We start from the raw sequence: 26,235 nt of genomic DNA, 5'->3' as shown, positions 1-26,235 counted from the left end.
CATTGAATTGGGACCCAAATTTATTCATTTTAGATTCCCCAAATTACAGGATAGCAATACCTCTAAACTTGCTGAATTGTAATATAGATTTCATAGATTCATAGAATGTTACGGCACAGAAGGAGGCCATTTGGCCCATCGAGTCTATGCCGGCTCTTTGACAGCAAGTCACTTTCACAAACCCCAATCACCAGCTTTCTCCCCATAACCCTGCAAACCCGTCTTCCCCAGATACCTATCCAGTTCTCTCTTAAAAGCTGTTATCGATCGGACTTCACTACCCTTTCAGGCAGATCATTCCAAATTCGAACAACTCGCTGAGTGAAAACATTTCTTCTAACCTCCCCTCTGCTTCTTTTGGTAGATATCTTAAGACTGTGACCACGGGTCACAGACACACCTACCAGCGGAAACAGCTTTTCCTTATCTCGCCTGTCGAAACCTTTCATGGTCTTGAAGACCTCTATCAGGTCCCCGCGAAACCTTCTCTGCTCTAATGGGAAACGTCCTAACTTCTCCAGCCTGTCCTCATAGCTAAGGTTCCCCATTCATGGTATCATTCTCGTGAATCTCCTCTGCACCCTTTCCAGTGCCTTAATGTCCTTCCCGAAGTAAGGTGCCCAGAAATGGACACAGTACTCCAGCTGAGGCCTAACCAGTGTTTTGTATAGATTAACCATAACCCCTACTCTTATACTCTATGCCCCTACTAATAAAGCTCAGTACACCAAATGCCTTTTTTACTGCCTTATCTACCTGCCCCGCTACCTTTAATGATTCGCTTACTTGAACACCCAGATCTCTCTGTACGTTCACCCCCCTTAAGATTGAGCTCCCAAGTCTATATTGCCTCCTATCATTTATCCTACCTAAGTGTATCACCTCACACTTATCCACATTGAAATCCATCTGCCACATGTCAGCCCATTCCACCATTCTGTGTATGTCTGCTTGCAGTTGGTTACAGTCCTCCTCACTATTTACTACCCTACCTAACTTTGTATCATCTGCAAACTTGGAAATAGTGCTCTCTATGCCCAAGTCCAGATCATTAATATATATTAGAAAGAGCAGTGGTCCCAATACCGATCCCTGGGGGACACCGCTGCACACCTCCTTCCATTTCGAGAAACACCCATTAACCACCACCCTCTGCTTTCTGTCACTCAGCCAGTTCTTAATCCAAACTGCCACTGTCCCCTTAATACCGTGGGCCTCTAATTTTTTTATTAATCTCTTATGCGGTACTGTGTCAAAAGCCTTTTTGAAATCCATGTAAATAACATCCACCGCATTTCCCTCATCAACCCTCGCAGTCACCTCTTCAAAAAATTCTATTAGATTTGTTAGGCAAGATTTGCCTTTAACAAATCCATGTTGGCTGTCTCTAATTACCTCATGTTCCTCTAAGTAGAGATTTATTCTGTCCCGGATTATGGTCTCCAGTAGTTTTCCTATTACCGAAGTTAGGCTGACTGGCCTGTAATTTCCGGGTTTGTCTTTCTGCCCCTTTTTGTAGAGAGGGGTAACATTAGCCACTCTCCAGTCTCTTGGCACCACTCCTGTGTCCAATGAAGATTGAAATATAATGGCCAAAGCCTCCGCTATTTGAACCCGTATCTCCCACAGCAACCTTGGGTGAAACCCATCTGGTCCTGGTGACTTATCAATTTTGAGCCCAGTCAATCTTTTCAGAACTTCCTCTCTGTCTATAGTAATCTGATCTATTTCCTCTACCCTCTCATCCAATACTGCAGCATTTGGGGCATCCATTTCCGTTGTGAAGACAGATGCAAAGTACTCGTTCAGTACATCAGCCACGCCCTCTGCCTCCACAACAAGATTGCCGTCATTGTCTTTGATTGGCCCCACCCTACCTTTAACTAACCTTTTTTCCTTTATGTGCTTGTAAAATATTTTAGGATTCCCCTTTATGTTACCCGCTAACCTCTTCTCATGCGATCTTTTAGCCTGTCTTATCACTCTTTTAAGATCACTCCTGCATTCTCTATAATGCGCTTTGCTATCCTCAGTATCTTGCATCTTCCAATTGTCATACGCCGCCATCTTTTTCATCCTAGACAGAATATCCCTGGTCATCCAGGCTGGCTTGGTTGTTGCACATTTCCCTTTTGTGGGAATATATCTATTTAGACCTTGAGCTATCATATCTTTGAAGATCTCCCATTGCTCATGAGTCGTTTTACCTGCTAGTCTTACTTGCCAGTCCACCAACTCTATTTGACTTAGCCTTGGCAATCTAATTAATTACTTTAGGTGCATAAATAGTCATGGGGAGGTGGAGAATTTTGAGATAGTCCAACCTGTTTGGTGCTATAAATATAACATAGTATAATTTAATGAACACAATATGCTCTGGCTTTTAAAAGTGGATGAGGTATGGCTAATCTTTGTAACCCTACTGGGTATATTTTATCACAGTGCAAAAATGGCCCATAGATGTGCAAATTGGAGGTCTCTGGCCAAGACAGTTCCAGTATCGATACAACTCAGCAATCTATTTGAAAAAGTGAGCTAATTGTGCCATGTACAATACTTAAAGCAACAACTTCAAAACAGGAGTAGGCCATTCAGCACCTTGATCCCCTCTATAAGATCATGGCTGATCTGTATCTCAACTCCAAGTACCTGTCCTCGCCCCATATCCCTTGATACCATACCTAACAAATATCTATCCACCTCAGTCTTTGAAAGAAAATTTGAATGGATGCAGCTTCTACAGCCTTTTTGGGGAGAGAGTAACAGATTTCCTCTACAACTTACACAAACTTTCAAATAATTATAATTTTTTCTTTAAGGAGTGTCTCATAAGAGTATGGTTCCACAGCAACCTTGTGTAACTTTCTAAAATGGTCATATTTCATTTGTGAATCTTCCCAGTGTGTTAGTTTGCAGGGAAGTCCTCACCAAACATATTCACACCAATGTATTTTCCAGTGTGTGGAAATGATAGCAAGCAAGAGCAGGAATCCTATTTGATTCTTCTCCCTAGCTTTAAGACACCAGCAATAAGTATCAAATAACTCAATGAAGCCTATCGACAAAACTAGGGAAAATTTTCATGAGTTGAGATGCCCAAACCACTCAATATTCTGACAGCCTTGTGACCAATAAAAAAAGCCCGTGGGAATTGTGCAGTACAACAAATTGAGGCCACCTTAAGCCACATGCATTGATACCAATGTGCCCAGTTCAAATGGGAAGATAGCCAATAAAACAAAGCCAATTGTGTGTTGGGAGTTGGCACTCTGCCAGACACAAGAGTTGCCAGAAACAAAAGTGCTATAATAATCTTTCCTAATGTACCAATGTCAAGAGTTCCAACAGGCTGACCACACCTCAAAATCCTGGCACCAACATGAATTTAAGTCTGTTTTCACTTTTATTAATGTTAGTGAATAGTGAACTGCATTCTGACACCATTTTACTCCATGCTGTGATCTGATATAACAGCAACAAATTGCATTTATATCGTGCCCTTCATAGCGGTAGCATCTCGGAGCGCTTAACAGTGGGTGAGCTTGATGCTGATTAAGAAAACATCACTGCATATATTTTGAAATTACAAAATGTCAGTGTCTAAAATGTGTAACAAATGAGAGATATACAGCTGTATTGTAAATGGGCTTTAGACTTCAATTTAGAGGTGTACTTATATAAGGTAACAGCAGCCACAGAAATATAAGATTAGAACTCTCTTTGGAAGCAACAATTGGCATGGCAATGGCAAAGCATCTTCTATTGCTTTCGAAGCGCTTTGAGACATACAAAATTACATTTGTATAGCGCCTTTCACAACAGGAGGACGTCCCAAGGTGCTGGACAGTCAGGGATTTGGACCCTGAATTATTAAAGCGTTGAACAGTTTGGAAGCAGACAGTCCATCGGTGGAATGGGGTTGGTTTTAGGAAAGGAGGGGTCTCGCTTGAAAAGCGCTGAGCACTGACTGTTCCATTGCAATTTGATTAGAGTGGGCACTGCAACAGAGTGGCGATGGCCACCTGCTAGCATCCTCATTTAGACTGTTGTCGGGGTGCTGACAGAGCCTGCGGAGTCAGCATTCTGCACTCGCAGGCCATGTTTTGTTGCAGAACAAAAGGGAAAGTCCTACATGAAGGCCCCGGAGTCAGAACCAGCAAAACGTAACAATGGAAGCGAGCCAAAGGTCGGCCTATATATTTGTGGCAATTGCAATAAAGAGGATGACAAAAATTACTGTGTTTCCCCGCAGGAGTGACAGTGTGATGGAGTAAACAGCTTAGAGCAAGTCAATGAGTGGCAGAATACTATATCTGTGTCTAGTGAAGAGATAGCTTTTTAAATTGCAGACGTACTTTTGAAAATTAAAAGGCGTAGCAGTGTTAGTACAATATTTCTGCATCATCTTTGTTCTTCTGAACTAGGGAAAGGGAATTTCGCAATTCCCAAATGTGGTCCATTTTACGAAAGGTCCATAATGTTAGAATCCTGTACGATACATGCACGGACGGACTCAACGTAATGCTTCAAGTGTTTTTCACAATCCCAAAATACAGGATATAGTAAACCTTATCAATACTTTTAAATGGTGAAGTACTGTGAGACGGCTCGAAAACGTGATGAGGCACGATATCAAATGCAAGGATTTTTTTTCTACATACCATGTGTCCTAAGGCCTGTCCCAGGGTGTGTTTCTGTCCCAGAGAGTAAGCCGGAGAACGTCCCAAGGCGAGAGTCTCCCACAGACTCTGTCCCAGGGTGATTGCTTTTCACAGGGCTGGGATCTGCCCAAGGTACGGAGTCAAAGTACTCGGGAGGGGTTGAGGGGGAGCCACTTTGTAACAGTTCCCTAGGAATTGGACTCATGCATTGTTCAACCCTTTGTTAAACCCTTACTGTGAGATACTTCCACCATGCAGGTCAGCACCTTCTGTTACTCCTCCTGACACTCACTACCTACCGAGGAGAAAAAACATTATTACATTCAATTAAACCAACAATGAACGTAGGATACAGCAGGATTATTCTCATTCTCTGTATAGATTTAATAACAAATCGCTCACTTCAATCCACGACCGTTTGTAGGACACTGCTGTGCGCAATTGGCTGTCGTGTTTCGCCCACAAAATATACAGTCAATTCATTTTACAGTGTATCCTGTGAAGCACTTTGAGACATCTTGGAGACGTGATACAACACTATATCAATGCAATGATTATTATTATTATGCTTCTGTGCAAATACATTCTCAGGCCTGTCAAATAAAAACAATTGTAATCTGTCTGTCTATATGTGTATATAGAGCAGCATCTCTTGTCCCCACTAATTAAACCTCACAGCTATACACTTTGCGTTGTTCCAGGGGTAAGCCAAATAGATTCCATAAACGTAAAGGCTCAGAATGTACTCTATCCAAAAATGTTTAAAGTAGCTGCTTTGCTGCTGCTATCTATCTCACAATAACAAATACAGCTTATTCAACCATCTCGGAAGGATGAGGGGCTCAGTAAGCATTGGCAGGATTAAAAGCCAGAATCTCTACTAGCAATATGCAGTTCTGACCCTGCCAAACACACGTAAACTGGAACTGGCAAGCACACGCCAGTAAAATTCTTTTCACCCCCGCACTCCCTCTCTGAGCAATTTTACTTTTAATTTCAGTGCCGCTGCAATGAAATTACTAATAGCATGCAAAAATATATTCAGCGTGCATATTGCACTTGCAGATTACATTATTGTGCAATAGTCTGGACTTCTCTGATAGCGAGGCATGTAGGAACATGCTAATGTCAAGTTGTGAAGCTGTCTTACCTTTTTTATGTAGAAACAAGTAAATCTGTTAATACCAAGTGTCATTTACTTGTAATTAATGCAATGAAACAAATCTTCACTGGGGACTGACATGAATACTTGTAGGTATGCTCTCTCTTCTGAAGTGTGCACATCTGTAGCTTCTGCTAATTGACCCTGAGCAATGCCATCTTAGCTTGGCTCAACTGGTAGCACGCCAGGGTCTGAGCTTGGCAGAAACTCCAGTGCAGTACTGTGGGAACTCTGAGCTGTTGGAGATGCTGTCTGTCTTGTCTGTCTGTCTGACTGTCCGTTGAGGTGGATGTTAAAGATTCTGCGCAAATCAGAAAGGAAAGGGTGCTTTATTCTGCCTCCTCAATCATTGCTCATTCACTTCACGGCTGTCTGTTGCCGTGTGTAAATTGGCATTTGCTTACAAACACACAGTCACTGCACTTGACAGCAATTACTGGAGAAGCGCTTTGAGAGTTTTTTTTTATCATTTGGGTGGAATATCAAACGCAAGGTATATTATTGTCTTCACGGGCCAGTTCTTTACATAGATCTCTTTGCTTCCTCCTTCAATTGGCAGAAAGCACCACCCAGTGGCCTGACTGAGAAATGATGATGTTTGTCCCTATCACATCGGATAGACGCTGTTTCGGTACACATAAATATGCATCAATGCAATTGACATATTCCATTGAATTTCCATTATTTCCATCTCTATTACTGTCACATTTACTTTAATTCTTTTTTGATTATTTTCACTACCTTTGTTTCAGTGTCACATTGACTCCTTTGCTATTATGTACACAGAAGAAAACAAGATTCGCCATAATACATTTACAAGTACTTATACTCTTTTCCTTAAAAGAGTTATATTTTACTATGTTCTTGTCTCATCTGATGTCAATGCTGTCGGCTCCCTTTTTAAATGGAAATTTAGGCACACTCTCTATCACATTAAAATAGCAGTAACAGAGGAAATGTTATTATAAAATTGTTCTTATCAGTTTCTTTGAAGAATAACAGTACTGAAATGAAACAAAGGTAGTGAAAAAATCCAAAAAGAATGGAAGTAAATGTGACTTCTGCAGGAGATAACAAAAGTCAATTAATGAGATCAAGTGTATCAAATAACAGATTCACCTCACATTCTTTCAGTGGAGTATCAGCCTTAAAGTAAAAAAAATTGGTCACTTCAATCCGCGGCTGATTGTGGGACACTGCTGTGCGCAATTGGCTGCTGCGTTTCGCCCACAAAATATACAGTCAATTCACTTTACAGTATATTCTGTGAAGCGCTTTGAGACGTCTCGAAGACTTGATAAGGTGCTATACCAAATGCAAGGATTATTATTATTATTAACTCTGTTGTCGAATTTCTGTAAATTCTTCAAAGAAACGCACAGAGAGCTGGCCCCAAAATGAACATTGTATTTAACAATTTGCCAAGTTCTGCTCGCGCAGAAATACTTCCTAAGTAGACCCAGGTGGAATTTGTTGGAAGAGTTATGTTCTTAAGAGGATTTGAAAGGTAAACATGATATGCACATGTACACAGTGGTCCCTGCACTTTTACTTACCATTTTACCAATGTGTCACCTGAGTAAAAAATATAGAATTCATTCAAGAAAGACTAGCAATTTTAATATCCAGGTTGTTCACTCGAGATCAAGACCAGGGATTGTATTCAACGGATAGCATAATTTGCGCACATCAATCAGCATTGCTTTGCAATAGGTGTGTATGCGTGTGATGTGTGCGTTTTAAAGCGTTAAATTACCATTGAATGCTTTATTTGTGAAAATAAACACAAAACAAAACATCAAGAAAACATTGCTTATGTGATGGGCTGCGAGCAAGTAAATAATAAATGGGTATTCTGAATATCATATGGCTGGTGTTCGCTCTATGTACATAGATAAGGCTGTTTTCTGTCAGCTGCTCAGACTTTCGTTGAGCACAGAACAATAGCTGAGAAATGTGATGTTAATGCTTCTACACCTTCACCTAGAGCTATGTGAAAATTGAACATTTTGACAGCCTTTTTGTTTCATCTTTGTCACCTTGTTGTGAATGTGAGCCGTGCAGCAGCTGATAGTTTCTCCTGACACAGTCGCTGTTAACGCTGCCAGCGTTCTGGAGCTGTCATTTTTCACAATGAAGACTCTGCCCCTGGAGATCATTGCCTTGGCTGAACAGAATGGGACCGTCTTCAGAATTCACATGACACCCCCTGGTGATTGTGGTCCATATGCTCCATAGGTAGATTCAATTGAAATTGAACATATGTTCGAGTCTTCCTGCGGACAATGGAATATTTTTTCTGCCCGTTTCTGTGTTGTTTTTTAAACGTCGGAAATGTTTCCATTTGCAGTTTTATTTGGGTCATCACGTTCAGGGTCTTGATTTGCTGCTGTAATGTGTTATTGTTCCCCCTTTTTTTTAGTGTGTTACAACACCCTGAGGTTAACACACTTATAAATACTACATGCATTTGATAGAGCACCTTATCAAGTCAATGTCTCAAAACGCTTCACACAATGAGTTCCTCTGAAACCTCACAACACACACTTAGCCACATAGTGAGGCAGATGGAGAGAAGACTGTTTGCCAACAGCGTGGGTAGGCTAGAGGAGGAAAGGAGCAGTGGACTGAGAGCAGAATTCCCTGGATGCTGTTAAATGAGCAGGAAAAAAAAAAAATCGATATTATGAGGCACTCACTTCTCATTTAGTGTAAGATTTAGCTACCTAATAAAGGGGATTTGGAAACAACATTGAGAACACAGTTCTCTGATCTGGCTGCCCAAATAAACTTTCCAACCGGGCTTTCACTGGATAGCAATTGGAAGGAAAGATTTCCTCTCCTAAACTCAGGGAGATTGAGATTTTAATGCTTCTAAATTTTAATGTCCAAATGAAGCCAATTGGTGATATCCACAGTGACCAACGGTGATGTCAGTCAAGCAGCATAGATTAATAAATAAACATTGGACCAGAGCACACAGTAAGGCCTGAAATTCCACCTAGTCTTAAGCAGTAAGGTCACTTTGTCTTAAAATTTAAGATTGAACAGAAAACTCTTAAATTCAATCTTACTTTGGAAGTCAGTCCATTTTAATACCTGCAGTAAACTGGCGTCCGAGTTAGAAGAGAGTTTAAGAATTTTCACAATTCTAGGTGGTCTTAAATTTCAAAGAAGGTAAGTTAAAATATAATGAGTTATATTCGCTTGTGCTCTCCTAGAGGATACAGCTTGGACCTAAGGTAGAGTGATCTGGAGTTAGGCAGAGTAGAGAAAGTAAGGCAAAGGACCACGTTATTGTGAGGGTGGCTGCTCTCAAGGTGAAGAGCACTGTATTTTTTACAGCTTTCGTACCTTGAAATGTTCCTCCCTCAGAGAATTGTTCGGCTGACGTCAGGGGTGATCGCTCTTGCTGATTGGCTCCATCGAATCAGTGGGGATTTAAAGCCTACGTTTTAGCTTTGGATGTTGATCCGGAGCCCATCAATCACGTTTAAATTTAGTGCAGATCGAGTATTGGTGTCCTGGGGTGCCACTGGGTTGGACTCTGCTCGTTCATACATGGCTGTCTCTGAAAGTGGAGTAAAAGCCGTTCCACTTCATGTTGCTAACATTAATAATCATTGCATTTGATGTAGCATCTTATCAAGTCATTGAGATGTCTCAGACCACTTGAGACGTCAGCTAATAACCTCACAAAATAAAATTGGTCATTCACCTCGCCGCTGTTTGTGGGGCATCGATGAGCACAAATTGGCTCTCATGTTCACCAACAAAATACACAGTCACTACATTTTACAGTGAATCCCGTGAGGCATCAAGAGAATCTTTTGAGACATCCTGCAGATATGAAAGGCACTGTATCAACTGCAAGGTTATAATTATATTAATAATAATAATAATAATCCTTGCATTTGATATAGCGCTTTTCACGTCGGGAGGACGTCCCAAAGCGCTTCACAGAACACACTGTAAAGTGAATTGACTGTATATTTGTGGGCAAACGCGACAGCCAATTGCGCACAGCAATGTCCCACAAACAGTCTTAGATTGAAAATGACCAATTTATTATTGTTTTTGGTTTTTGGAGGGATTATTATTAGGCTCTGTGTGGAGTAAGGAAACTTGCCCAAGGTTTCGCCCTCTGCCTGGAATTGAACTCAGGTCTCTCACTTGCAAAGCGAGTGCTCTAACCACTGAGCTACAGGACTCCAATAAGAATAATGATAATCCTTGTATTTGATATAGCACCTTAGCACGTTGTTGAGGTGTCTCAAAGTGCTTCGCAGAATATATCGTAAATAAGATTGACTATGTATTTTGTGGGCGGAATTCTTCAATTTGCAAACTCAGGCTGTCACCTGGATAGATATTTGTTAGGTCAGGGTATTAAGGAATATAGGGCAAGGACGGATAATTCGACTTGAGGTACAGATCAGCCATGATCTTATAAAATGGCAGAACAGGCTCGAGGGTTTGAATGGCCTACTCCTGTTTCTGTGTTTCTATGTAACCGCTGTCAGGTTGAGGGTGAAGTGACGGCATTATAGCTGACCTTTCATGACAAAATGGATATGATCAGAAGTAGGATTCCTTCCTTGGAGTCCAAGTTTCTACATCTTTAAATCCATCAATTTAATCAGTGAACGATGTAAATCATCCTTACGTTCAATAAAAATTAGAGATAATTTCTCTTCCTGTGCTTTGATTGTATTCTTATTTTGCTTTCTTTTGCATTTTATTCATTTTAATCTGAATTTTGCGTAAATAATCAAGAACCGTCAGCAGGTTAGAAAAGAAATCATGGTCAAATGTGCCATGTCAGGATTGTGTCACTAGGGGTCAGCAAATCTACAGATATCTCAGCCAGTTAAGCTGCAATACACTTTTACATTTATATTTCACATTGGGAAAGACGTCTCAAAACTGAAAGTGGGCTGATTTTCACTCCTCCTTAGCCCCTGGGCACCGCGGCTCATTGTGGTGCCCTTATTGCTAATCTGTCTGAGATCGCAGAGATTTCCTTCAGCTTTGAAGTACAATGGAATAAGGAAAGCTCATTTGGTTCATCATTCTCCTTCCTGCCACTGCCTGCAATTTGCCTTGTCATGGATTATTTGCTCACTCCGCTTGTTTAATCCCTGGCTGGAGGTGCCCCACATAATGTCTGGTCCAGTCGAGGAGGAAAAGCTTTGCCAAACGTCTTCCTGTTTCTCCAAGGCAATTTTGCAAACTGCAGGTTATAAATCTAACATTGCACCAAGTCTGGACTCTTCAATCCTGACTTGTTGCATTCCACAGATGGCACTTACTTGGATGAAATGTAATGAAATGCGCTGTATCAAATGCAAGGATTACTACTATTATTATTATTATTTTGATAAGTAGATGCATGGAAAGTCCTGTCTCTCCTGGGCTAAGCAGTTCTGTACATTTGTGGCTCGCACACCGGAATGTTGCAAAAATATGACTAATATTATTATAGAAGTATTTATTCATTTTATCTTGGGGACTGTTGGCCAAGACATCGGGCAAAACTCCCTTCTCTTTTCAAATAGAGTCACGGAATCTTTGACATCCATCTGAACAAACACAGACAAGACCTCGGTTTAAAACCTCATCCGAAGGACGGCATCTCCATTAATACAATCCTCCCCCTGGCATTGTATTGCAGTCTCAGCCTGGATTGTGACTGATGCTTACAAACACAGCCAACTATCAAAGGAGCAAGCGACCACTTGGGCAAAATCTTCCTCGGGTCTTGAAGAGTTAAGAGTTAATAATTCATCTTTATTAAGTAATAATCTGTGTTTTGGGGGGAATATTTTCTCTCATCTCACTGATGCTTGTTAATTTCATACACGTGTCCTGTAGTTCGATGCAATTGGGACAGTTCATTTACATTATGTCCGCCTTTCACTCACTTTAGAAATCTGAACACGTCCCTTATCAATCCTTATATTTGCTTCCAATGAAAACGAGTTCAGTTCCCTTAAAAGCTGCCAAGTGAGTGAGTGAGAGTGAAATCTCTCTCCCCAAGTGAAGTTAGAATAACACACGGTGAAATTTGCGACGTCTCAAACCGGTGAATAAATGACTAATCCTTGCAGTTGATACAGCGCCTATAATGTCAAGAACACCTCAAAGCGCTTCCCAAAGTGTTTGTAAAGTGCAGTGACTGGGTAGTTGTAGGTGAATGCGGCAGCTAATATAAACACAGCAATGTCCCACAAACAGTTGTGGAGTGAATGCACAATTTTATCTGGGGGTTTGTTGGTCAGGACACCGGGAGGAACTCCCTTCTCCCTTCAAACAGTGTCATGGGATTTTTATTGTTCCCTTGAAGAAATAGATGGGACATTGGTTTAACAACTGATTCAAAGCTCAGCACCTCTGACAATCCAATGCACTCCCCTGGAGAGTTGACCTGGATTGTGACCGTAATGTATATTGATTACATTGCTTAATGAAACACTAGAGGTGACGATTGCTTCTCGAGCTCTGCTGATTGGTTTCTTGTGGCTAATATCCACCGATTTGTAATTGGCTAACAGAAGGCAAGTGAACGCTCCATCCTGGAATACAGTGTTACCAGTCACCGCCTGACATGACCAAATTTAATCCATCTATGGCAGGGAGACTGTAACAAATGGTAGCTAGCAAACAAGCACGACTGCACTGGTGTTTGTGAAGCTCGCAGTTTGCTGTGGGAAATGGAAGCCTTGATGGGATGCTGTTGCTGTCACTGGGTTGTGTGTTCCTTGACCCAATTGATGGGCAATGAGTCCCCCATTCCCCAACTCACCGTCCTTCTTCAGAAATCAACCTTGACCAGTCAATGTGTAGGCTTGCACCTGGGCAGTTGCTTCAATGAGGAAGTGGCTGCCATAGAAACAACATTGAAATATAAATGGCGTGGTTTCTACAGCAACAGCGGGAAGATGAGTGCAGCAAGAACAAGTAAACATCTAAAGGCTCGGCTAACGGAGAACAAGCAAAGCCTGTTGCTAGGCTAATGAGGTCCTCATAGATTGTTCCCTGTTGCCCTGGTGATATGATAAATAGGCAGGTTATTACCAATGGACAGATCCTGAAAGTAGTTCAGGATTTTTTTTTGCTTTTCCTGAAGTTGCAATTGGATGAAATTCAAGTTCATTAACTCCCAGAGTTTGCTAAGCGTGGATGCGATTGAGATCAGGAGTGGGAATTGTGGCTGAATTTTCTCCTCCCGAACCTAGAGCGCTGAAGCCAATTGTGACTCACCAACTGGTGCCCTGGCAGAAACAACAACAACAACTTACATTTACATAGTGCCCCTCATGCAGGGTAGTGTCCCGGAGCTCAGCTAACTCAACACTGACTAGGATTCCTAACATGCCTAGCTCTACAACAGCCAGTGGCTTCACGCACTGCAGGCCAAGCAGAAGGGGTGACAGCTCCCAGTGTAAATCCATAATACAGGGTTTTATTTTAAACCCTTGCACACAACTCCAACTTGCGTTTCTGTGCAGCTGCTCTAACTCCTGGGTAAGATGCTATCAGGTTTATTCTGCGATTAAAAAGAAAATACACCCTCACATGTGTGCGCGCACACACACACACAAGGATGATTGTTGCAGTAATGAGTCCGTGCAGGCCTCATTAAAAGCAGGATTGAAGAAATTAAGTGCAATCAAGAGCCTTTTAATGGCAAGAAATTAAAATTATCACTAAACTCAGCGAGTGCCACTTTTTCAGTGAGACATTAAGGCAAGAGAAAATTGTGGAGTTTATTTGGGCCCAAGTTTTGTCCGAAAAGGAGCTGTCGTAACGAAATGTTTTGCTCCTTTACTCCTATGTGTTTTCTCTTTATTATTACATAAAGCGGGGGAGTGATTTATGTTCGCTAAGGTTATGGAATGAGTGTTTGAATTCCACACTAGTAATCGCTTGTTAAACCTACTGGCAATGGTAAACACCCACTGATTTCTAATCCCTCGGAGCCAGGCTGGTCTGGCCTTTCATTAGATGGCTGGCGAGACAATGCTCGCTCAGGGCTGGGGAAGGGATTAGTTGCTAACCGATATTCCAAAGAGGGTCTGATGGAGGGGATGGTATGGGAATTCTGCGGGATATTTATCAACAGAACTGTTGAACAAACCTCTCTGCTTGGGAGTGGGTGACCCCAGGGTTGAAGCTTCCATACTTTTGTAACTTTTAATTCACAGAAGGCAGGAGTTAGTTACTCCTTTTTTTTTTGTTCAGCCGGGTGTCCGACACATGCAGAAACCCGTCACCGTTGCTTAAGAGTAACCAAACCAGGCTGAGAATTCCAGGCATCCCACCTACACATGGAAATTCCGGAGATAGATTGTTGGAAAGGAATGCGCCCTCTCTCCCTGGAGGGATGCAACCTGCTTAACTAATTCCGGAGAGTATTAGGCGCAGGTTGGCAAGAGCCAAGGCTTGGGGACCCCGGAGTGTGTGTTGGGGGTATCTGCTGGTTGTCTAACCAGCTAAAATCGGATTGCTTGCCATTGATATTGCTGTCTGGCAAGCTTTCCTGCTGCTTGTCCATCTAGGACCACCCTACCCATTACTGCCTTGAGCTGGGAACTGTCTTTTCTGCCCGGTTAGAAGTAACACGGTTAACTCCTGCAGCATTAGTGTCCCAGTTCAAGTAGACCACTTTGCAACTAAAAACTAAAGTGTTTTTCCTACCAACATCCAGGACTCCAAACGATAACTGGGCTGAGCTTCCTCCTCAGTTAAGATTTACTCTTATTTATGTAGCAATTTAGAGAGTCCAGAATCTGGCAAATTGTTTAACTGAATCTTAACTTAATCTTAAATTAAATTTCAGTAATGCTTAAAAGAATCTCATCTATCCAGCATCCATCCCACTGATTTGCTATTACCCCATCAAAGCTGCTTCTTAAATGAGTTCAACATCCTAATATCTTACTATCAACATCTCCATTATTGTAGAAGGTGGCAGAAGGTGAACTAGGTGGACCTTGGTCTTTTTTCGCCTATCAATTCCTATAGTCTTATATTCCTGTGTACCTGATGATCTGCTGCAGCTGGTAATTCCCCTCTGTATACAAAATACTTCCTGGTGTCTGGCCTAAAATGACCTTTCACAGCACCTGATGTCCGTGCTACCCTGATGTCCACGTTGAGAGCGAGCGGAGGAGCCTTCCTCCCAGCTACAGCCTGGTGTGTGCCGTGACAGTCAGTCTGGGTGGCCTTGTGCGAACAATCGCTTTTCACGTTGAAAAAAAAGGGAATGGTAATTACCGGAGTTCACCGACTCAGTTACTAATTGCGAGATTATATTGACGAACAGCACAGCACACCATCTCCCTTTGTGCTGCGTCTCACCCTGTCAGGACACGCACTCGGCTTTGCTGAAGAAGCCCTTGAGTGAAGCTGTGCTCTTCTTGCTGCAGGGGACTGTCCTTCAACCTTCCTGTTTACTGAGAAGACTTTTATTTTCGTCTTTGGAGACAGCTTTATCACTTTGTTCAACTTACAAACTCTTTCATCCTCGTCATCGACTCCCCAGGGGAATACCTCTCTGCGTTTACTTAGTGTTCTTCTGAACAAACTTCAAAGTTCCAGGTTTCTCTCTGAAAAGACCTCATCCTTAACAATAGTGTTGGATGCCGCTGAAAGTTGGCCTGCAGTTGAAAGTTGGTTGAGGCTTGCAAACCGTAAATTGGTGCACGCAGATAATCTTGAAGTAATGAGAAATTTTCAATAATCTGTGATAGTCATGTACAGCGTCAAAGATATGTCTTTAAACAAACGTACTTTATTTTTAATTATTGAAGACCAGGTTTGATTTAGTGTGCACCTATGAGATCAGCAGTGCAGAGTATAAACTTTTCATCAAATGACTTGCACGTTATAATTCAATATTTTCCCCTTAAAATGAAAACTTGAACCGATATACTGTATATCATGTCAAAATATCTTCACGCCTTGAACAGAGTGAGATACTTTGAAGTGGTGTGATAGTTGGTGACCCCGGCAGCTAATCTGCACCAATAAAATGTGATAAACCGTTTTTCAATAACTGCCTATTTCTTTATTGGGGGTTGAAACTCAACGATGTGCTAAGGCGCTATACCAATGCAAGGATTATCATTATTATTATTATTATTATTGGTCGGAGCACCAGGGAAACTCCATCCTCTTCTTTGAAATAGTCCAGTGGAAATCTTTACTACCCATTGGAAGCATTCAAAGGGAACTTGTTTAACATTGGATGTGAAGGTTGGGACCTCCACCGGTAGTTCTCATCTGGTGTGTCAGTCTGTAGTCCACGTCCTGGTATTATTGTACCTTTCAAGACTTAACCTTAAAACTTTATAAAAAGTAATTTTGAGGTGTTATATTTATAGTTATATGTCATAGCAAATGGCAGCAAAGAACGCTTGAAGCCTGAAATTCCATTTAGTCTTAGCCTATTAGACTACTTTGACTCAAAATTTAAGATCGCGAAAAATTCAAGAAAATATTGTGAAGAAAATTCGATCTTAATTTACTTTGACTTTTTCAAGAACTGCAGGAAACCAGTTCCCAATGAAGACTGAATTGAGAGTTTTACACAATTTTAATAATAATCCTTGCATTTGATATAGCGCTTTTCACGTCGGGAGGACGTCCCAAAGCGCTTCACACTGTAAAGTGAATTGGCTGTATATTTGTGGGCGAACGCGGCAGCCAATTGCGCACAGCAGTGTCCCGCAAACAGTCGTGGATTGAAAATGACCGATTTATTATTGTTCTTGTTTTTTTGGAGGGATTATTATTAGGCTGTGTGTGGAGTAAGGAAACTTGCCCAAGGTTTCGCCCTCTGCCTGGAATTGAACTCAGGTCTCTCACTAATATTTTAAATATGAAGACAAAATGCTCTTACAAACTAAGACGAGATGGAAATTTCTGTTAATTCTTTTAAGAACTGCAGAAAATGATCTTCAAAGTTAAGACTGATTAGACATAAATAGAGCAAATCTAGACCTAAGCAGAACTTCTTCACAGAAAATTGATTGCGGTTATCAGAAACAGGTCAGGAGATGTCAAATATATGATCTGATAATAATAATTAATACTGTTATGATCTTATTAGAGGTAATTTTTGCCAGTCATGCCAAGCCCCAAGTCTGAAAAAATATGTTAAAATTTAATGTTACTTCAATGTGGAAAGACTGACAATATTTATATTTTTAGTCTATTTTTGTAACACAAAACAAACACACACCTCATGTTATAAATCATTCACTCATGGGAATCTTTCTAAACCCACACAGAGCTATTCACAGATAACAATTTCTCTTTTAATGAAGCAAATTCGTCCGGTAATGAGACTAATCTGAAAGATGTAGCTGTTAACACGCTGAAAGTGATGTGCCAGTTAAGATCACGTTGTTCCATGATGAAAGATGTGAGAGAAGATTATTTTATTTACTGAATTATGGCCAGTGAGCAGGCAGCTAACTTTATTGGAGGTTGAAATTTACCCAAGCACCTGCTGCTTGCTATAGTGGAGCATAATTCAGCACAGCATTGCCAAGCAATCAGACACAGCAATAGGTGCAGGTCTGTGTTGAACATAAAAGAACTTAACAGTTTCCTGCTTTAACCTCAAAAGATGTAACTTGGGATTGTTGATTGAAAAAATATTGAGGTGAAGTGACAGAAGAGGCGAAGGGAATGGACGTGATCCCTAAAGCGGACACTTCACCTCCTATTAAATAGTTAATTAACACTGCTGCTTCCAGGATGGGGCAAAACCTCACACAATACCAACTTCAAAAGAGTTTCTTCATTTCCCTAGCTTGACAATTTATAGCTTCCACGCTTTTATCCAAGGTTGCCAGAGGCTCAACTGTTCCAAGAAGAGGAGAGAGCTATTTTCCTCTCTCTCTCTCACTCTCTCTCTCTCTCTCTCTCTCACACACACACACACATACATCCACGTTAAGAATGTTTGGACAATTTTAACGTTTCTTAAGGATAAAAGAACTCTTCCAGCCTGGCACAGACACGATGGGCTGAATGGCCTCCTTCTGTGCTGTATAATTCTATGATTCTATGACAAGTTGATTTCTGATGCGGTCTTAATGATAGTGCGTAGCTTTCCTTCCCCTCTGATTAGCCAGGGCTCTGGTTTGCACCATGCAACCCTTCTGTCTCATCAGCAGTCTGGTTGTAATGCTTGACGTCCACTCCTGGGTCCCACACTGTAATTGGAAGAGAGAGGGCTATGTACTGTAGCATTACACAAAAACACATCAACCCCAGTGTCATTACACATGAGTACATGCCCAAATCTTGCTCTCAGCGGTTCCTGAACTTGAGATCTATAGCCTTTGAGGGGATCACTTTCTTCTCTGCCATGACAAGGCACAAAGGAACTCTGCAGCCTTAATAAAGGAGGAATGGCAGCTGAACCACAGGAACCGGTTCCATCTTAGAAATTAGAGTGGGTTTGAAAACCACTCTTTTAAACAGGAGCTCTGTTGTCACTGATAATCTTATAAGACTGAATCTGACACCAAGAGAGACAAGAACATTTCGAGGGCTATCCAACCTGGTAGTCGTTTTCACCAATTAAAAGTGTTCCCTCCCTCCCACACGCACCACACACGCATACATTTTTCTCCCCTTTTCTCCCCTGGTGGTTGGTTTCCTGATCCACCGTATATCCTCCAGCATGGCGTATGTCACCTCTGCATGAACATCTCAAGACGTACCTTGTTAAATGCGCTTTCAGTCATCTTCCTCCCCACCCCCCTTACTCCCACCCATTTTGCTTCCCACCCTCCCACTTGGATGTGGGACGAGATGAACTGCCAATGTGAAAGGCAACATTTTATAATCTAAATTGTACTCATTGTATTTGACTTCCCTGTCTGACTGCAGCCATGGTCACCTCCCCCTCCTCCTTGTCACTCACTCAGTGTCCAACCCCTCCACTATGCAGCGCTCCGAGATACTGGATTTATCACCCCCCCCCCCAATCCTTTCCTAACTCACTCTCCCCGCACGGGGACTGATATATCAAGAACCCATACCCCTGATTTATCTCCCTCTTTCTAGCCTGAAGCAAACAAGACCAATTACGGTGTCTTTGAGTTGCTTCTTAAACAGCATAAAAATAAGAGCCTGATGCAGTTGACACTGGTGAAAATAGGGACTGAAAGGATTATGTTGTGGGATGTGAGGGGTAGATTAGTGTATAGCAAATCAGGTGAAGGCTTTGCGGTCTCAAGCCCATTCCTCCACAGACCACTGCGTGACTCATATACTCCTGTACAACCTCCCCTAATCCCACCTCCCTGCTATCCTGCCAAGACCCTTAATATTTTTATTTCCCCGAGTATCTATTCCATCTCTCTCTTAAATCCCTCAACCGATTTCACGGTCACTTATTCAGACCAGCCAGACGGACCGCAATGTTTTTTTTATTCCCAGGCCCATAAAATTCCTCTGTTCCTGGATGGTTAGGCTCCTCGCCACCATTGGATAGCCTCGAATCAGCCGCAGAATTAGTCACGCAAAGGTTGGCTTCAAAGATGATGCAGCCCTTTTAAATGAGCTAACTAGAAGTGCTTCAATAAGTCCCAGATCAAACATAAGCAAAGAAACTGCATATTTCTGTGGACACAGCCACATCAAAACTTATAGAGATATTTATATATAGGTACCTTTTATAAAGGGCACAGGGAGTGAATCCCAGGGATAATGAACCGAAAAATGTGCTTTAAACCAGTGTAAGCATGTTAGTGTTTTCTTTGTTAAGAGAAGAAGGTACAACAGACATGGAGGGGAGAGAGAGGGAAGTTATTCTTTCCCTTATTGACTTAGAATAGCGGGAAAATAGTCCCTGTGGTGTGCTAATACCTAAATAAATGAACACCTTCACATTTACTGGCTTGTTATTTAAAACATATTAAAATCCTTATTTTTCTTTCATTGTATGACTTGAGAGCAGCAGCTTTGATCCCAAACAATGATAGTTTCTGAGGCTGTGTACTTATTATGGATGCCCAGTTCTTCTGAGACTGCCTTTGATGAATTCCTGTAATATAATCTCAGATAAAGACTCAAGTAGGGCACTGGTTAATTGCACACTATGTTAGGTCCTTTCACATGGGACATGGCTGATTCATTGCATTGGAACATTGTCTTTTATCTCCAGAACCTGGGTTTGAATCCGACCCAGACAAAGGGTCCAAATACCTTGTTTATTAGTTGCAAATAGAAACTGATGATTTTTTTTTATTGGTGAAAATCAAAGACTGAAAGGTTCAGCTCTCACTCGCCACTATAAACATCCAGGACTGGGTGACGTAAGGAGAAAGAAAACTGAAATGAGGACAGGCAAAGGCATGGAATGAGAACAGGCCATTTAGACCATTAATCCTGCTGCTTTGCACCCCTGAGGAAGAAGGGAATAGAAGGGTATGGGAGAGGAGATAGCAGGGGCGAAGACTCACGTGGTGTATAGACATCAGCACACTGTTGGGCTGAATGACCTGTTTTCGCCCTGTAACGTTCCATGCAATTCTATGTTCTGTGTAATTAAGTCTCTCTGTCCTAGCATGGATGTATATCTGTTCTCGCCTATTCATGTCGGGTATATATTGTGTTTTTCTCGGTGATTTGAAACCTATTGCAAACTGCTGATTGCAATGAATTCTATTGCAGTGAGAGCTATTGCAGTGAGTTCTATTACACTTCAAATCCTATCTCTTTGAACCTCTGTGACTACTTCTTTCTTCCCCTGCCTCATCTCCCTTGCTCAGTGTCCAATTCCGTCCCTGTAAAGTGCTCCGAAATGTTAACCTACGTGAAGGGCACTGTGTAACTGCAAGCTGCTCTTGTTGTTGTTCTGCACAGACTTGAAGTTTAAGGCAGAAACGCCTTCCAGGGTAAGACTAGATGGAATTTTCAGGTGTCAGGCAAACCAGCAGCTGCCATGTTCTCCTTTGACCGACCGCCGTGATCATTTCTCCCTCTCGTTTGTAAAACTGAATTAAAGTTTCTCTCGTCGCAGAGGCAACTCTTCAATGCTTAAGGTCGACGTCCAAACAGGTCACTTAATGTAACCGAGCAAATTCTTCTCTGATAGAAACTAGGTGGTGCATTGCGACCTGTCACCTTTGATGCCTGGGTTTGAATCTAGTCTAGTCCCAAGGTGGTGACAGCCTTTCTCTCTGATGCCTGTTAATGATTGTAAATTAAATCAATGATTGAACGGTCTTTTAAAGGCACGTGGAGTCTTTTTTTAGGGGAAAATACAGAATTCTCACAATCACCTTGGACAGAAACGGTTAAAGAAAAAGAATCCGATCATCAACTCTAGCATAATTTTTCTTTACGGCTAAAAAAAACTGTTTCAACGATATATTTGGAATACCGTCCCATGTAAAAAGTACTCACAGGCTTGTATTGCTATGAGCATTATTAAATACAATAATAATAATCGTTGTCTTTGATATAGGGCCTTATTACATCGGAAGGACATCTCAAAGCGCTTCACAGGATTTACTGTGAAACAGAGAGACTGCGTATTTTAACACGCACAGCAGCCCAATTGCACACAATCATAAAGTAAATAGTTTGGATGAAGAATTAATCATTAATTCCAATAAAATTGGTGATTCACTACATGGTTGTTTGTAGGACGTTGATGTGCATAAATCGGCCTCTGTGTTCGCCTACAAAATACACGGTCACTACACTTTAAGTGAAGCTCTTTGAGACGCCCTTCTGACGTCAAAGGCGCTATATCAAATGCAAGGGTTATTATTATTACTTCAGATACTGCGTATTTGTTGACGGTTGTCTACAAGTACACAGACACTACACTTTACAGAAACTTTGTGAAGTACTTTGAGACATTCACAACATTACATTACAGGTGCAAGGATTGTTATCATTGTTATTAATATTTCTTATCATATTGATGTTATTGCTAGAGGCATTCATCTGGACCTCATCAGACACATCCTAAGCCTTCCCGCAAAATTCAATCGATTGTAACAGCAGTCGCAAGACTGTGCAAGACTGTGACTGTGTCTCGTGCAGTTTGGTAACTTTCACTAAAATAGTAGCTCCACAGAATGCCTCCAGGGGTCAGTGCTGCATTTCATTGCTCTGTTGCCCCCACTCGGTACGGAAAAATGTTGTACTGAAGCAGATTTTTCATTCCCTTAGGAATGGGAAGTGGGAGATTTCTGAGTGAGAGATTTCTGCCACTCCCTCGACATGAGTTCAAATGTTTAACTTTTTTCTCCAACCAGCTTTTCGCCCACAAAACATAAGAGTCAATTCGCTTTAGTATATTCTGTGAAGTGCTTTGAGAAATCTCGAAGATGTGATAAGGCGCTATATCAAATGTAAGGATTATTATTATTTATTATTGTTATTATTTGGAGTTTAAAGCGCTAGGCTTTCAGCCCTGTCCCCAGCCCCAAACCAAACTCATTTCAATATATTTTGCCAACTGAAATAACATGGAACCCAATTTATTTTGTCCCCAAAATACTACAAAAAGAATCAGGCAAGGCATTATGTCCCACACTGGGACTTTGAGCTCCTATTCTAGGCTGATGCCTCCAGTACTGTGTCTTCCTGGGATAAGGCTCGGTGGAACCTCAAACCTTCTTTGGATATTTACTTGAAAAGAAAACATTTGCAAGGCTGTAGGGAAAGAGCGGGGGAGTGGGACTAATTGGATAGGTTGGTAAAAGAGCCAGCACTGGCATGATGGGCCGAATGGCCTCCTTCTGTGCTGTAGGATTCTATGATTCTATGAGTCCTTCTGCAGGTGCTTCACAACTGGCTAACGGCAGGTGCCCCAGGAGGGGGTGAGACCTCCTCAAGATGGAGCACTCTGTACTCTCATCCAACGACGTAACCGAGAACTACTAACCGTGTGCTCTCAAGAGCCGGGTGTGATGAAAGCCGAGGCTGGGCTTTGAAACCAGAGCTGTGGTTTGCGGTTTTAACTCCCTCTCATTGTTACCTGCTCAGTGTTTCTCCTCCAGCCACGGTATCTTGTTCTTTTGCTCTCGTGGCTTCAAAACTCTGTTTGGGCGCGACTGAATTTGCTCTTTTTTTTTACTCTGGGCTTTCCTGGAGGTGAAGCTTTTGCGTTTGCGTTTATAAGAAATTCCGGGTTTTTTCTGGGTTTGTGTTCTGTGCATGTGAGAAACATCCCCACATCAATTTCGTCAGTAAAGCAAAGCTAACATAAGAAAGGATGAAATGGGAGAAATTTCCTCTGTTATGGAGGAATGGTTAAGATTGGAGGTATTGAAGACATGGATCAGGGTCCCAGCAGCCCGGTGGAGGTCAGGGAGGGAGTGTTGGTAGGGAGTCTGGCTCCAGCCTGCTGCTTGTCCCTCGTTCCCCTCTGCTCCACCATCCATCAGCCGTGACACTCCAAAACTTTAGAGCTCCTTCCCTCAGCCTTGCCCCCTCCTTCCCCATTTTCAGATCATGCCTGAAGACCCTCCTCTTCAACCGTGTCTATGGCCACTTCTCGCCTCCCCCTTCAGGCTCCGTCACTGTTAAGCGCTCTGAGACGCTACCTGCGTGAAGGGCGCTATATAAATGCAAATTGTTGTGATTGTTGTTGTTGTTGTGGTGGTGGTGGTGGTTGTTGTTGTGGTGGTGGGGTCGGACTTCGTTACGATGTTACACAGTATCCACAAAGATAATCAAGTAAAAACTCCAGAATACTAGTCCAACTTTACTGTTGAATTAGAGCTGGACTTCCTGCAGAAATAATATTCCCAAGGACTCCAGAAGCAGCACATACACACACACACACACCGTGGTCTCTCGGAGTGGCTGACCCTCTCCGTCTGTGTGCTATTTGCACAGCTTTTGAATACGAATCCAATCGTCTTTTGAAGGAGGTAATCTAGATGGAGTGAGCTACTTTTGCTGAGTATCTGTTCCAGTACCCTGTGGCAATAAGGCGGCGGGGTGGGGGGTGCGGGGTTGGTATTTTCAAATTGGTGCAAACTGGGTTTGAGACCTGCTATGTCCTTACCAGTTACACTCCTCCTCCATGCAGAGCAGAGCAGAGCAAATTAGCGTTCTCTAACACTGCTGCAGGTGGTGCTCTGTGATCAGGCAACTGGCGGTTTAGTGTGCGTACTTACATTTCCCCCTTCGCTCCCGAGATGCAAAGCTTTGCTTTGCTTTAAGGATAGATTAGCGAATCCCTTTCAATGCAGCTGTGTAAATAAGATACAATACAAATCAACTGCTTCACATGAGAAAGAACTTTCTATTTTAATAGACTGAGGCGGAGTAAAGATCACAAGATCAGTTCAGGTGAAGAAAACACATTTGATCTCATCGTTCCAGAATACCCACTGTACCATCCTCCCATCACAGCATTGAGACGCTTCTTAAATGAGTCCAGAGTCCTGGCCTCAATGACCCTTCCTGGTAACCCTGTTCCAGTCGTTAATTACCCTCTGAGTAAAGAAATCTTTCCTGCGTCTGCGATGAAATTGCCCTTTACGACCCCAATCCCGTGCCCTCTTGTTCTGCTGCCTTGGGTTATCTGAAAGTATTATTCTAGGTCAACATTTGGAACTACTTACATTAGCCAGACAGACCTGTATATTTTTTCTGAAGCTTAGGATTCATACGTGTCCATTCTTTCCCTATCATAAACACTTTCCAAACTCAGCACATCGAGTTTGAACAGTTTTCCGTTTCTATTTCACAGAATTCCTTTATCCAAGCCTTTATTCAAAACAAATTCCTTTATTGTGAATTTGCTGAACCATAACTATTGCCAGTCCATTGCCTCACAGGAAGAGAGATTACACCTGGCTGTAAATTTACTCTACGTCCTTCAGTATTTTGGAGCGATTAGAAGCAGCAAATTCTTAAACTCAGTCTTAATTGTGAGGCTTCTTTTCTGTAAGTTCTTCTTTGAGAACACAGGAAAAACTGCTTCAGAGTTAAGGCTGGATCCAGCAATTTGCCAAATTCTGCACGCTCTGTAATGCTAAGAAAATAAAGTGAATATGGAACCAGGTGGAACTTCCACCTCCTCCCCTCGTTTCTAAAAAATCAGCAGCAACGTGTTCAAGTTCTGCTCTGTCACCTGCGATCACCGACTCACGCGTGAACGATTGTTGCGGGGGATAATGCGGGAATAAAAAAAACTCTTAGGTTTGGTTGCAGAATGAACAATAAGTTAATACTCCTCACAGAATCCACGCAGAAATATTGCAAACAGTAAATTTTCCATACACCACAGATGGAAGGCATAAATAAATAAACACCCTACAATCCAAAATGTATTAATCTTTAAATTCAGTGTATTCCCACCGAACACAGTTTTGTAAAAGGCTCAATTCCCCCCATTTGTTCTATAGGCATCCTCCGTCTGTTAAGTCTATCATATATTTAAGCCATTTTCCTTTTTAAGTGTGTATTTTTCCCAGTTCCTACGCACACTTAAGCAGCAGATTAATGCCCCTATTCTTACCTTTGCATCTGCTAATCTGTTAATTGTTTTTTTTTCTAAATGGGTCATTTTGACACTTCATTATTCACTCAGCAGTGGAATCCAAAAAGAGTGGTTTTCTAAATAAATTAGTGTTTGTACTACATTGTACTGTATCTGCAGCTTTAGGTCTCCTTGAAGTGATGATCGAGAAGCAATCTGGGTCAAATTAAGACCACCCAGACATTCGAGAAGACTTAACCCATCGATGCCGGCTCTATTCATTCCTCCCACCGCTGATAAACGGGGACTTGCTTGAATTATTTAATATTTAGACTTAATGGGATTAGAAGCGCCTTTCCCTCTGGAGGGATAATTATCCTGGGCTACTTTAAAAGACTTGCTGTGAATTCTATTTGCGCAAATTATGACCTTAAAACAACTCGTAAAAGCGCTAACTATAGAGCGCTTATCTTAGGTTCTTGTGAAAACCAACTCTGAGGATTTGATCGGTCTAGTAATTTAGTGGCTCCTTTAGAACTTCGGATTACATGTAAAACGGGTGGGGGGGGGGGGGGGGGTGTGTGGAGCCATCCAAATGTCTGAGCGGAGATTGCATCTGTACAGAGGGTCACTTGTCACTGCATTGCAGGCTGGTTCTGTTTTTTTAAGCCTCAGTGATAAGCTAACACTGCTCCCAGCCTGCTCAGGTGTCAGCCTGGCTCATTTGGTATCACTCTGGAGGCAGAAGGTTGCGCTATACAGTGTGATAATTGTCAGTGATGATGATCACATCACCCACCAGATTTTTTTTACCCCTCAAAATGGAAATCATCTTGACAGAGAGGCGAGGGGGAGGGAGGGGGGAGGGGTTTGGGAGGGTGGTGGGGGGAGTCTAGTATGTGTGCTTCAGATGGGGGATGGCAATCCTATTT

The sequence above is a fragment of the Callorhinchus milii genome, unplaced genomic scaffold, assembly GCF_018977255.1.
Source record: "Callorhinchus milii isolate IMCB2004 unplaced genomic scaffold, IMCB_Cmil_1.0 Scaffold20, whole genome shotgun sequence".
Classification (NCBI taxonomy): Eukaryota; Metazoa; Chordata; class Chondrichthyes; order Chimaeriformes; family Callorhinchidae; genus Callorhinchus; species Callorhinchus milii.
The sequence above is the reverse complement of the archived record's forward strand: the minus strand, read 5'-3'. Positions refer to the sequence as shown.